Source organism: Cryptomeria japonica, chromosome 6 (genome assembly GCF_030272615.1).
Source record: "Cryptomeria japonica chromosome 6, Sugi_1.0, whole genome shotgun sequence".
NCBI lineage: Eukaryota > Viridiplantae > Streptophyta > Pinopsida > Cupressales > Cupressaceae > Cryptomeria > Cryptomeria japonica.
Genome location: NC_081410.1, coordinates 27,510,892 through 27,524,099, shown reverse-complemented (window position 1 = coordinate 27,524,099; position 13,208 = coordinate 27,510,892).

Below are 13,208 nucleotides of genomic sequence, written 5' to 3'. Positions count from 1 at the left end.
AGTCTTTATCTTGCAACTGTGAGTTTCAGTTTGAAGTAATTAGCAATTTTAGAATTCTTATCATAACTTAATATCATGTTAGTTTAAATAATTTACATATGCATATCATAGTATTCGTTAACTATCAGTCCATTCTTCATATGCCATCTTGGAAGCTACCAGTGCTTGTCTGAGAGAAAATCATTTACAACTAGGAACAGTGGAGTTAGGACACAATGAGGTGTAAACCATGGAAGGTATAATCTTGTTTATTTTATTTACTTCATGTTACTTCATTGGTTGAAGTTAAGTTTCCTGTAGCTTTCATTTTTATATTTTATGATGGACTAACAAGTTTCATGACATTTCTTTGGAGATCAACTTTAACCTCAACATTTTTGGCACTCCTCGTGGGGCTCAAGCCTCAAACTTACCTTTTCTAATATCATGTCTTATTCTTTCGAAATCAATTTAATGCTTTTGTAAGTCATTTTCATGCATCTATGAAATTTGATAGTGCATTTGTTTAGTAAGTTAGCACTTTTATCACTTAAGTTAGCACCTATTGTCAATAGAATAACACTTTTAATCATGAATTCACAAATTCAAGCGATAGGATATCACCTTTGTTGCACAAGTTAGTGCTTTTGTTGCTTAAGAAAATGCTTTTGACTTCCAGGTTAGTGCTTTTATTGTTTAGGATAACACTTTTGATCATTGGGATAGCGCTTTTGCTCATTGGGATAGCACTTTTGTAGTATTAGCGCTTATGTTCTGTCAGTGGTTAAAATTGGAATTTTTATAATCTGAAAGCTACGAACTTTGCAGGTCTAAATGTCCAAGACTTGAAAAATTGAAGACTACTTACATTTGTGGGTGTTGTGTTCATTTTGAGAAAATTTCATACATTTCCTCACCTAGATAAATTAAGAATTTTTCAAGTAAAACATCATATCTTGTTCATCTAGCTTAACTAGGAGGATAATCAACAACATGCAACTTGCATTTGAGTGTTTTCCTTAGCATAGTTGCACATAGATTTTTAAAAGGCTTAAAATAAATCTTTGTTTTCCATACTTGTTGAAGTAGTAGGCAAGTATGCTCTCACCTTCATATGGTGATCAAAAAACTAGACCTACTTTCTTTTATGTGTAATGTTTAGAGGGCATGCCTTCCCGAGCTGCCTTGAGGGGGTCATTGAGAGGGGAATGACCCAAGCAGAAACGGTCTAATATCAAGTCCTTTCGATCCACTCTAAATAAATTGTGTCTGTAATGAAATTCATAGACAACATGTGCTGATTAGTTCAGACCAACACTATGTTTTTCCATAAACCCTATGGAGTGTAACCTCTATAGGATGGGAACCTTCTATATGTATAGAGTGTAAAGTGTTGCATGTATGGCCACATGACCGGAAGCCCTTACTAAAAACCATTTGTATCTAGCTGCCAAAATCCTTCTAGTTGTTGGCGCAGGAGGTCGAAACTCTGAAGCAGCTCACACACATATGCTTCTTAGTAGAGATATGAAGTTTTCCATGGGGAGTTTTCATGGAAATTGGTGCTTGGCTGCCCCAAAGAAGTGAGTGTCGAGGGTGGATCCAGTGGGACCAAGCACCTAAATATCTGCTTTGACTAGCGTAGCCTTGGGGGAAACCCCATGTGAGATTCAACAATTATTTTTTTGGATTAGATATCATATAATCATTACATATCAGCTCATTCGAGCATCCAACTTATTACAAATATCAGCTCCTTTCGAGCAAACTAACAACAATTGGAAGACCAAGGGTCACAACTTAGAAATCCACTTAAGAAGACCAAGAGTCTACATAAAGGTGTCCCTCATAGGAGTTGAACTTGTGTCTCCACATTGAGAACTCAATGCTTTAACCAACTAAGCTCAACCCCTTGGACATATTCAACAATTATTGTCTCGACCTACCATAGGATTCGTGCTTGCTTCTACATTTTTTTTTTCAAAACATTGTGTCTTTTGTGTCCATAAAAATGTTCTAAAAAATGGTTAAAAAATGAAAAAATCATCAGTTTGAATTAAGAAAAAAAACTATCATAGGTCTCCAAACTAGTCAGATAATCAGGTTACCAATCCAACAAGCTATTTCCAAAGGTTTTCATAAGCATAAAATATTCAACAAGTTAGTGATTCAACCATCTCAAGTGCAAAAATCAACATCATTGTCACTTTCTCATCAGGATATATCAAATCCTTTATCACAAAAATTGATCATATCAATATTTGTTCATTATCTTGGATATATTGTTCCTATTTGAACCTAGGTTATGGGTTAGTATAGGATCAAGGGGGGCCAAAAAGTGGCGATGTGAAAAAAATAGCCTTCTTCACTCGCCTAAAAACACGAAAATCTGTGTTGACTTTTTGCTTGGCCTGGGTGTCAGTACACCTTGGCCTGGTAATTACCTATGCAAATCGAATATTCGATATATTCGATTAAATCAGATATCCGATTTTTATTTGTAATTTTAATTTAAAAAATATATTATATATTACATATTATATAATATATATTATATTATATTATTATATTATATAATATATATAATGTAATAATATATTATATTATATAATATTATATTATAATATAATAATATATTATATAATAAGTATTATATAATATATTATTATATTATATTATATTATAATATAATAATATATTATATAATATGTATTATATTATATATATTATATTATATTATATATATTATATAATATATAATATAATATAATATTATATATTATATAATACATATTATATAATACAATATTATATTATATTATATAATATATAACTATATTTTATAATATAATAATATATTATACGTATTATATAATATATTATTATATTATATTATATATATTATATTATATTATATATATTATAATATATAATATAATATAATATTATATATTATATAATTCGTATTATATATTATATAATTATATTTTATAATATAATACAATACGTATTATATAATATAATAATATATCATATAATATATTATTATATTATATAATATATTATTATATTATATATGTTGTTTAAAATAATTTAAGTATAAAAATCGGATATTCAATTTTCTGAGACTTTTATATTTCGACAGTGACAACTTGTGAGTCATTTTTAACTCACGGACTGGGCGATTTTATCAAAATTCGATATTTGGTGCACCCGATATTCGGTGTTTTGGCAAAAAATTGCTAAAAAATAGATTGAAAGGTAAGAATTTTATCATTTTCAATCATTTTTTATATTTTTTTGTTAATGTTTATTTGATTTTTCATTGAAAATATGTTTTTTTCATGAAAACTAGGTTTTTTAAAATCAAATACCTAATTGTTTAAATTTGTTAACTAAATTTAATTGTTTACATTCAATTAGGTTAAAAATGGGGGATAACAATGAAAACACTGACCTACCACAACTGCAACAACCAAACCCTCATTTGCCAAACCCCCCCTCAATTCAGGATTTGATTGCACAAAATTTGAATGAATTGAGGGGGATTGTAGAAGTATATCGTAGGATCCCTCATCTAAACACAATGTTTGATCCTCTCACATCAATCATAAAGAGTATGGAAACCATGACTGAGGAGCACAATGCCACCCTTTTGTGGCGAGATTCTATGAGGGAAAAATATGCAGATGGCTTGTCGTATAAGGATATCAAGGATCTTGAGATATCCAAAGCCAAAATCACCTCATTGTTTGTCAATCCTCGCACCGGTCAACCCATAGATCCAAAAAAACAAAACTTTCTATTAAATGGTGCACAAATGATAGGATTGTGAAAAACTTTTGGGATCGTTGGTGGATGGTTTTCGAAAAACCACCCAACAACAATCTTGATATCCCCTTCTATTTCATAAAAAAATTGTATGCTGACTTTGTTTTACGCAAACATGTGAACTACTTTGACATCCAACCTTTCCAGGGTGTAGGTTTAGGTATGCCCCAAAATAGACTTGGGACAGTCAGAGTAGTCCAAGGCCCATATGTCCCCCCACCTGCAGTGCAGCATCCTGATATCATTTGTGAGGCAGCTTCATGGACCATATCGACTATTCACTCTTTGAGTAGCCTTTTGGTTTCTCAGGTTGCGTCAGTAGCTCAGCCCACTCTTGATGCTAGCAGTGCATCCGGTGGCATTAACACATCATCCTCGACTCCACACATATGCGTGCCCCATAGTTGTGTCATGTGTGGGCACGTATGCTTGGGTCCAGTTGGATAGCCCATTGATCCTCCTGTTGACAATGCAGATTATGAGGTGCATGAGATGCATGATGCACCAAATATTATTACACAAACTAGAGGATACCTCGGGGAGTCCTCACATGCTAGAGGCAAGGAGGCACCGTTATCATACATTGATGATGTAGTGGTAAGATTTGTATTTTCACAGTTCATATTATATGGATCTGGTAGTGCAGTTGGAGACAAGGGAAAGGTAATTGAATGCAAATATGATTGAACGAATAGTTTAAATAACTTATAGTGATTATACATGTCTAGACATAGATTGATAGTTTCATATACTTGGTGTGTATATATACAGAGAATTCTTGGCTTCACATCCTTGATGACTACACCTAGTATACCTAAAGAAGAAGAAGAGATGCCTCAAGTAGATGTGTGTTTATTTTATTTTTTGATTAGTAGATATAATTTGTTATTATCAATGACAATTATATGCTAACTTATATCAATGTCATATTTCTGAACATATGTAGGTTGTGTATGAAAATATTCAAAACATACCTCCTCTACCGAAGACATACATCAAGAGTCTTGCAAAGCTGAAGAGAAAATGTGGAGATGAGGTAAACATGAATAGTTCAATTATAGTTCATTTTCATGTAACTTTTCAAATTTGAATTATATAATATAGCTAATATTAATCGTGGTTTGTTTTTCTTGTGCAGGATCCTTCAGAGCCAAGCAGTGTGGTGAAGAGGATCGATTTTGATGATCCATCAGCAGCTTAGGATGTTATAGATAGTTTTGGGATGCTTACATGTCTAGTTGGCATGCATATTTTGTATATGGACATACATTCACGTATTTAGACATACATTTTGTTTCAGTTGGTGTTTATGCCATATTTGTGTATGGACATACATTTGTAATCATTTGACATTTTTATGTATACAGAAGTTGATATTCCATCATATAAATTGTTGCTCATCTGTGTGTGGTGTTATCATGGAATTTTTTAATCTTCATTCCAATAATTAACAATGGTTAGTAATGGTTATTTAATGAACAATACAATTCATTTCATTTCATCGTAAGTGTTGTTTTTATAATGAACAATATAATTCATTTAATGAACAATACAATATAATTCATTTAATCAATAATAAAATAAAATTCATTCAATGAACAATATTATTACCCTATGCATGCTTCTATTTCCCCCCCCCCCACTTGATCGAACACTCGGGGTCATACCGTACCGACGTCATCCCTTGAGCACCCTAAGTGCTCAAAATTGTCAAACTTTGACGGTCCCTAACTCAGAATCTGTAGCACCTGTGAACAATCTATTTGAACCTATGGGGCCATGAGAGGGGTCCTTATAAAAGCCTATCTTGCTTTTTCAATTTACCCTATGGTTTTATTAGGGCAGCAATTTTTCTGTTGGCAAAAAAATTGTCAGTCTCACTCAATCGAATGTTGTTGCGTGGCCAATTTCTCGTTCTTCTCATCGTGATGATGAACTGTCAGCTCCGACATGTCTAGTTAGGCATTATTACCCTATGCATGCTCCTATTTTTCCCCCCCACTCGATCGAACGCTCGGGGTCATACCCTACCGACGTCATCCCTTGAGCACCCTAAGTGCTCAAAATTGTCAAACTTTGACGAGCCCTAACTTAGAACCTGTGGCACTTGTGAATGATTTGTTTGAACCTACAATGCCACGAGAGGGGTCCCTACAAAAGACTATCTCGGTTTTTCAAGTTTCCCTACGGTTTTATTAGGGCAGCAATTTTTCTGTAGGCAAAAAAATCGTCAGTCTCACTCAATCAAATGTTGTCACGTGGCCAATTTCTCATTCTACTCATTGCGATGATGAACCATCAGCTCCGACATGTCCAGTTAGGCATTATTACCCTATGCATGGTCCTATTTTTCCCCTCCACTCGATCGAACGCTCGGGGTCATACCCTACCAGTGTCGTCCCTTGAGTGCCCTAAGTGCTAAAATTATATATAAATGAGCATTACACTATAGACACATAATGATCATCAATATTTTCATGTATTGTATACATATAATTACCATTACACTTGCATGTGACATCCATGAAGGGATATGCAAACATGATTTTTTTTTTCATTATCAATACAACTACACCAATGTACTCATGTACATATACATGGACATTATCATCAATATAACTAAACCAATTTGCTCATGGACATTGTATATCATCATAACAATGTTACATCAATTCACATACATATACAAATACAACATCCCACTTCATCTGCATCAGACATCCTCATGTCCTAAGAGAAAAGCTTACATATAGCAATGCTTGCATATAAATGAAGACCAAAATAAGTAAACTTTTTATGTGGAATGAATGTGCTACAAGAAACAAATTATAACACTTAATACAAATTAGTTTGGAAAATTATAAATAGACCGGTTCAAACTTTTTTAAGATGCACAAGATTGTATAACTACAAAACTTACCAGTTTCTCTGCAAAGTAAAGAAGCATAACTTTGAAGAAAGATGCATGTTGATTAAAGCCCTTCTCACTGCATTTCTCTACATGGTTGAAGATGATGGCGGATATGGTCATTTCTAAATAGCAATACATTCACTTGACTTAATGTTTATGCACAAAATTTTATCTCGTTAATGCACAAAGATATATGTACCATCACCAAGAGAGGGTCTTGTCAACGACGAATGATCTAGCATGGACCTGTATTTTTAAGAATTGTTAGTCTACACATAAAATGCATGGATGAACATAAAGGCTTCATGATAATCACTTCAACTGAAATGCATAATAATAAATAAAAAGGTAAGATTATATACCACAAAAATACATCCCTTTGAATTATATCAATAGAACCCACTATGTTGACGCAAAAATCATAATGTGATACTATTGTATATCATCAAAAAATACCTGCATGAGCATAAAGGTTTTGTGATAATTATATCATCAAAAATTGTGAGATAGTGTTCTCTAATAACAAAAATTGTAAAGCTCATCAAATGCATGATAATAAGTCATGTTGCAGAAATACGTCCCTTCCAATTATATCATGTACCCACTATATGCATGCAAAAACCATGTTGCCCAAAAAAAAGTTCATCAATAGACCTGCATTTTCAACACATCCTTAATATACACGTAACAAACTTGATCATTAAGGTTTAATGATCATTCTTTGAAATGAAATGCATGATAAAAAAAATAAGGCACCATTAAAGACCTACTACTCAAGTGTGCCTGAAGGGTCATCTCTTTGCTTAAGAGTATCCAATATTGCTTCATGATCAGTAGTAGTCACTATCCATAGCTCTTTGGTCTTCGGTTTTGCTTGATGCTTCAATAACTTGACATTTGTAGCTATAATAAGTTGTGAATACATTATAATGGTTTTGTGTCTCTCATAGTCTTCAAATGTAGGTATGCCATTCTTTGTAATCATGTATGTTTGCAACCAAGTTCCCACAACAACAACTGAACCTATAGGATATGTGAACCTGTCATCATCTATCACTAATTGTATTAGCTTTTGTTTTCCCTGTACACATTATGCCAACCAATATTCTGATCTCTCTTCATTCCCTTGCGGTGCGACAACTGCAAAAACATCCTGGCTGTATGATCTGATAGACCATCATACTCAAGTGAACTTTCCATGTCATCGTTTGACAAGGATATTGTTTGAGATAAAGGAGTTAGATAGTGGGGAACCCACATATCAACCCACTCACTTGACTCACACTAATCCCAATCACACTGAACATAACTCTGACAAAAACAAGCCAACGCTCATGTCCAAATGGTCCATGTACTTGCATCTGAGCTGAGAAATGAATGCATCTTTGAAGAATCTTTAATTATTTGACAATCCAATCTATCTCCCACTATTCCCTCCTCAACCAACCAAAAGAATCTTCTCACTACTGAATCAAGAGTACCTCCATGTGATAATGCTTAACTACACCAATCAACAATAGAACATGCATCAGATAAATTTGCACCTGAATTCCTCAATTGCTCCTTAACTAGAGCTCTCATCAAACATGCACCTGCTCCATCATGCTCTCCCTTCCCATGCCCTGCCTCAAAAAAACACCAAATATGAGGTATACGCCTCTCTACATGCATTCTACTCAACCAATAAAACATACGGGCATTATCGAATTTACCTGTATAGTTATCTGACCATATTATATGTTGATCAATTGCAATATCTTTCTCATGTAAGAACTCAAAAAAATTCTTGAAAGAATGTTGCGCATAATCGGAGAGTGTGATCTATCATCACTCATATAAAAAATGATACTCCCTGATTATCTCCTATCCTCTTCTGTACTATTAGGAGCATGTCTATATGTAATGTGAACAAAAATAGCAATCTGGACTGAAATATAGTACTGAGATTGTACCTCATTCTATGGTTGTAATGTATAGTTCTTTGTAAAATCAACCACCAATACAATAGTGACAATCGGGAAAGAGTTCTTACACATCCTGAACTATTGATCCAACCACTGAGACCTATGGGTGTGCCCTGCATACTTGTAGAAAAGATTTTCCTTAAAATCCAAAATAAAATCAGCAATACTCACTTCTCTTGAGACTAATTCACATCTAGAACCTTCACCTCCACTCTTCAAAGTATATTTCACTGTCTCGTATCTTTTTTTCTCAACGTAATTCTTTCCAAACTCGTGTTCACTGCCCTCATCAAAACATGAAACAAACTTTGACAACCCACCACATTCTGAGCACTTCTCATTCAAACAATCATTTCTATAAAAATAGCAGCCATCATCTCTAGGGCATAAAAATAGATCTTGCAAGTCTCTTGATGATCTCGGAAATAGCATTGCACCACACTCCTGCAACATCTCATTAGTATGCATCGTAGAATGAATATGACATAAAAGTTCATGGTACATTGAAAACTCCACATGGTACTTGCAACAATAGGTATTGCGAATCTTAAGTGGAACACAATAAAATGGTTTCAAAGATTCAAAGGCCCTTTGTGATATTTGCAAAGTTGGATGTAATTCACAAAAAAATTTGTACAACATTGTTTGGCTTGATTCCAAGAAATGTTTGGGATGTAGTGTGCGGTCTCGGTTGCCGATTCTTAATTTCAAAATGTCCTTTACATTGGGTGACACTCTAGAATTAGAGTGCCAAAATTGTTGAATCTCCTCCTTCACATTGTCAATCAAATTTCTATCAACATGTGGAAGCCTCCCACCAAATGCCCATGTATCTTGTTGAAGTGGATCGTCAAGTTGTTGTCTTCGTGCAAGTGCTTTATCCAAAGTTTTATGGTTTATGTTAAAAATAACACAAGTTTGTCTCATTTGATGAGCCTTCCTCAATTGATGGCTTACTAAGGAGGTTGTAATCCCTCTTCGAGCAGCTCTCTTATCTCTTTCTTTGGTATTCTTTCCAATAGAATTGAGAGCGTCAAATAGATTTTTTATAATAATAGAATTTCTCTCCATCTTCTTGTTCATATGAATCTTCAATTTGTTTAGCAATGGTCTCATCTTTATCATCTTTAGCAATTGAACAAAGAGTTGGCATTGCTCGGTCAATGTCTTATTGCAAAAATTTTGGTTGAAAAGTTGTGTAGCCCACAAACGAACGGTTCTTGTTGACCTCTTGCCTTCAAGATTCGCAATAAGGTTCTCATTGATTTCAAATAACCATTTTGGGGTTCTTGAAGGTCTTGGATTTGGAATTTGTCTTTCATCCATGAGAGGGTCTTTATTTCTAAAGTAATTAGGTGTTACATATGGTTCACTTGGTTGAGCAATTCCACCTTCAATGTTAAAGTTTTCCACATTTTCACCTCCTATGTCAAAATTTTCCACATGTTGAGCATTTTCATTATCACTTTCAACATTTTCAAAATTTTCAATATTTTCACTTTAAAAATCTACATTTTCATTTTCAATAACTTGTGGCACATTTTCAAATTCAATTTCCTCTTCAGTTGAAGTCAGCAATATTTAACATACCTTGTCTTCTCCTCCTATGACATTCTCTATCTCTTTCTCTATACACTTCAATTTGGTCATTTGAAAGTTTTCTTTTGTGTTTAGACTTCGGACGACTACTACTCCCCATTTACCTCCACACATATGCTCCTACATGATTGACAATATAAGTTTTCACTTTAAGAATCTCCCAAAAGCACAAATTTGTCTCTACCTGTCTAAAAACTTGTGATCCTTGACATAAAATAGAATATGCAGACTGTGGGCCGTTGGAATCCACAAAAATGGCCCACAAGGCTTTTTTTTCTTTTTTTTGTATTAAAATCAAATATCCAATTTTATCGGATTCTACCTGTCTAAAAACCTGTGATCCTCGATAGAAAATAGAATATACAGACCGTGGGCCATTAGAATCCACAAAATGGCCTACAAGGCTTTTTTCCTTACTTTTTGTATTAAAATCGGATATCTGATTTAAATATATATATTTTTGGTCCCCAAAAAATTTCTCATTGCTGCCTTTTATTTACTGAACTTCCATATTAATGGCAATGGTAGAAATCCAATATCTGATTTTATTAGTCATATTTTAGAGAGAGAGAGAGAGAGAGAGAGGAGAGGGAGAGAGAGAGAGAGAGAGAGTGAGAAGGAGAGGGAGGGAGAGAGAGAGAGAGAGGGAGAGAGGGAGAAAGAGAGAGAGAGAGAGAGGAGAAGGAGAGAGAGATTAGAGGAGAGAGAGAGAGAGGGAGAGGGTCATATGGTGTCCCATGAACCCTTATGACCTCTTAGGACACCATATGACCCCTAAGGACAACATACGATCCCTTATGACACCATATGGTGTCATTAGGGGTCATATGGTGTCCATAGGCATCATATGGTGTTCGAGGACACCATATGACCCCTTAAGACATCAAATTGTGTCATTATGGGTCATATGTTGTCCTAAGGGGTCGTAAGACACCATATGACCCAAAGCAACCCAATATGGTGTCATTAGGGATCATATGGTGTCCTAAGGGGTCATATGATGTCTTAAATTGGTCATATGACACAATATGACCCACTAGGACACAATATGACCCATAACGACCAAATAAGGCATCTTAAGGGGTCATATGGTGTCCTAAGGGGTCGTAGGACACCATATGACCCATATGGACACTATAGGACCCCTTATGTCACCATATGGTGTTGGAAGGGGTCATATGGTGTCCTAAGGGGTCGTAGGACACAATATGACCCAAAGCGACCCAATATGGTGTCATAACGGGTTGTATGGTGTCCCAAGATACCATATGACCCCTATGGACACCATAGGACCCCTTAAGACACTAAAATGTGTCGTTAGGGGTCATATGGTGTCCTAAGGGGTCATATGGTGTCCCATGAACCCTTATGACCTCTTAAGACACCATCTGACCCCTAATGACACCATATTGGGTCACTTTGGGTCATATTGTGTCCTAAGAGGTCATATTGTGTCCTACGACCCCTTAGGACACCATATGACCCCTAACAACATGATTTGGTGTCTTAAGGGGTCTTATGGTGTCATTAGCTGTCATATGGTGTCTATAAGGGTCATATGGTGTCTTGGGACACCATATGACCCCTAATGACACCATATTGGGTCGCTTTGGGTCATATTGTGTCCTAAAGGGTCGTAAGACACAATATGACCCCTTAGGACACAATATGACCCAAATAAACCCAATATGGTCTCATTACGGGTCATATGGTGTCCTAAGAGGTCATAAGGGTTCATGGGACACCATATAACCCCTTAGGATACCATATGACCCCTAACGACACAATTTAGTGTCTTAAGGGGTCCTATGGTGTCCCAAGACACCATATGACCCCTATGGACACCATATGACCCTTAATGACACCATAGGACCCCTTAAGACATCAAATCATGTAGTTAGGGGTCATATGGTGTCCTAAGGGGTTGTAGGATGCAATATGACCCCTTAGGACACAATATGACCCAAAGAAGACACAATATGGTGTCATTAGGGGTCATATGGTGTCCTAAGAGGTCATAAGGGTTCATGGGACACCATATGACCCCTAACGACACAATTTGGTGTCTTAAGGGGTCCTATGGTGTCGCTAGGGGTCATATGGTGCCTTGGGACACCATATGACCCCTAATGACACCATATTCAGTCACTTTGGGTCATATTATGTCCTATGACCCCTTAGGAGACCATATGACCCCTACCGACATGATTTGGTGTATTAAGGGGTCCTATGGTGTCGTTAGGGGTCATAGGTGTGTCCCTATGATCCCTAACGACACCATAGGACCCCTTAAGACACCAAATCATGTCGTTAGGGGTCATATGGTGTCCTAAGGGGTTATATGGTGTCCCATGAACCCTTATGACCTCTTAGGACACCATATGACACCATATTAGGTCACTTTGGGTCAGATTGTGTCCTAAGGGGTCATATTGTGTCTTACGACCCCTTAGGACATAATATGACCCAAAGTGACCCAATATGGTGTCATTAGGGGTCATATGGCATCCCAAGACACCATATGACCCCTTAAGACACTGAATCGTGTTATTAGGGGTCATATGGTATCTTAAGGGGTCGTAGGACACAATATGACCCCTTAGGACACAATATGACCCAATATGGTGTCATTAGGGGTCATATGATGAACTAAGAGGTCGTAAGGGTTCATGGGACACCATATGACCCCTTAGGACACCATATGACCCCTAACGACATGATTTGATGTCTTAAGGGGTCCTATGGTGTCCATAGGGGTCATATGGTGTCTCGGGACACCATACAACCTGTTATGACACCATATTGGGTCACTTTGGGTCATATTGTGTCCTAAGGGGTCATATGGTGTCCTACGACCCCTTAGGACACTATATGACCCCTTAAGACACCATATTTGGTCGTTATGGGTCATATTGTGTCATATG